General features: G+C 47.4%; 1 pseudogene; it reads left to right on the top strand.

The window, feature by feature from the left end:
• The first annotated feature begins 1,232 nt into the window (after positions 1–1,232).
• LOC143307283 (large subunit ribosomal RNA) overlaps positions 1,233–2,500 on the top strand; it is a 4,610-nt pseudogene continuing 3,342 nt past the window's right edge.

Here is a 2,500-nt window from a genome sequence, read left to right as displayed (position 1 = left end):
GCTCTCCTATAAATTTAGAAAAAGCAAACGAGTGAAATGTTTGAGATGATAATTTGCTGAAATGCAAGCTCGAATAGCCCCAGGGTTTCGAATGATTCCCCGCGCTTTATACATCTCTCTGTTTACAAACGGTGTATAAATGAAAGATCGCTTCAGATGGGTCGTCGCTGTTTGACGCGCGATGCTGTTCCTTTTTTTTTGTCTGTCTGTGCGTTTAGCTTCGCTAAACAAGTTAAATGGTTAAAAAGCGTCGAAAAAGCGAATACACACGCGACAAGACAAATCTAACGAGTAAAGGAACGCTCCGCTCCAAGATAAAAATGGTTGTTTACAATCAATACAGCGTTTCGGTACCCCTGATCGTAGTCTGAAACTGTGTAACAAAAGAGAGGAAAGCGAATGGTGAAGGAACTTCGAAGCCTCCGTGGCGTGGCTAGAACTTGTGATAAAAGTATGTTTGCAGCAATTATGCATGCTCCCGTTAAAACAGCATTTCAATGTCTCGCATGGCTTAAAGCTCTAGGAGGCTTCAACATTTAGAATACATACGGACTACTTCGTTTGTTAAAGATAAGCGAAGACCGCGCGACCATCGCTCGGTCGTCCAGTCCTCGAAAGTTTTGTTGCGTTCCAAAGAAGAGACAAATGGGGTTTACCCTTGCGCTAAGGGGAGAAGAAGAGAAAAGCAGTTGTTAAATCTAAGAGGTGTGTGGAGTACATCGCGTGTTGGTTAAAATTGTTAAATGAAGTATACGCGAAATGTTCTCTCGCTCTTGCTTTTCCTCTTGCTTCCGTGGCGCTCGAAAAGAAGGGATGATAAATAAAGAAACCTATTCGAAATCTCTTGTGGAACAAAAAATAATACGGACGGACGTTAAAATTGAACCGAGACGAAATGGATCGTCTTGCGAGTTGTCTTCGCTTTGAAATTGTTAAAAATTGATAAAAGCAATACGACGAAGCTGCAGTCCGCAAAATGTTTGAAGCAAAAAGGAAATAACACGAAAATTATGGGAACGTCGTGTCTCAACTTTTTTTTCCCTCTTGTGCTCGTTTCATCGAACGATAAATACAAACATTTTGAAACGAGAGAGGAGGAAAAATTGAATATGCGAAAGGTTGATTCACGCACAGTTTCTCTACGTGTTTGCTTTTTTGCTTCTTTTCGTTTATTTTTTTTTTTTTTGCATCGAGCATCATTATTCACCTTTCGATGAAACCAAAGAAATTGACGACCTCAGAGTAGGCGAGATTACCCGCTGAATTTAAGCATATTATTAAGCGGAGGAAAAGAAACTAACTAGGATTTCCTTAGTAGCGGCGAGCGAACAGGAATGAGCCCAGCACTGAATCCCGCGGTACCGCCGCTGGGAAATGTAGTGTTCAGGAGGATCCGTTTATCCCGAGACATCGAATTGCGTCCAAGTCCATCTTGAATGGGGCCATTTACCCATAGAGGGTGCCAGGCCCGTAGTGACCGGTACGCGTTTCGGGAGGATCTCTCCTTAGAGTCGGGTTGCTTGAGAGTGCAGCCCTAAGTGGGTGGTAAACTCCATCTAAGGCTAAATACGACCACGAGACCGATAGCGAACAAGTACCGTGAGGGAAAGTTGAAAAGAACTTTGAAGAGAGAGTTCAAGAGTACGTGAAACCGTTCAGGGGTAAACCTGAGAAACCCAAAAGATCGAATGGGGAGATTCATCGTCAACAACGCTGGCTCCCGTTGGTGCGCGATGCCCCGGATGGACCTTCGGGTTCCATTAGCGAGGGCACACCACCTTCGGCGAATGTTCCGGCGAGGTAGTCGTGCACTTCTCCCCTAGTAGAACGTCGCGACCCGTTGCGTGTCGGTCTACGGTCCGAGGCGGAGCCTGTCCGTCACCTTAACGGTGTTCGTGACAGACCCTCGGTTGCCTGGCCGACTGCGCGACGGTACTCAGACGGTATCAGGCCGCAACCAATCCATTTTCGAATGTGTGTGCGTCAGGACCGCCGCAAGCTAGGTTCAGTTATAATTACCCGGATGTACGGACTATGCGCCGTCCCCGGGTCTGGCCAGCTGTTAGCAGGAGGAGTCCTTGGACTGGCCAAGCTTTGAATTACCGGTCGGCGACGCTATTGCTTTGGGTACTCTCAGGACCCGTCTTGAAACACGGACCAAGGAGTCTAACATGTGCGCAAGTCATTGGGATATAAATAAACCTAAAGGCGAAATGAAAGTGAATGTCGTCCTCTGCGTCGACCTAGGGAGGATGGGCCTCGTTACGATTAGGCCTCGCACTCCCGGGGCGTCTCGTTCTCATTGCGAGAAGAGGCGCACCTAGAGCGTACACGTTGGGACCCGAAAGATGGTGAACTATGCCTGGTCAGGACGAAGTCAGGGGAAACCCTGATGGAGGTCCGTAGCGATTCTGACGTGCAAATCGATCGTCGGAACTGGGTATAGGGGCGAAAGACTAATCGAACCATCTAGTAGCTGGTTCCCTCCGAAGTTTCCCTC

Source organism: Osmia lignaria, unplaced genomic scaffold, assembly GCF_051020975.1.
Source record: "Osmia lignaria lignaria isolate PbOS001 unplaced genomic scaffold, iyOsmLign1 scaffold0050, whole genome shotgun sequence".
In the NCBI taxonomy this organism is placed as follows: domain Eukaryota; kingdom Metazoa; phylum Arthropoda; class Insecta; order Hymenoptera; family Megachilidae; genus Osmia; species Osmia lignaria.
This window is presented reverse-complemented; position numbering and strand designations above follow the sequence as displayed.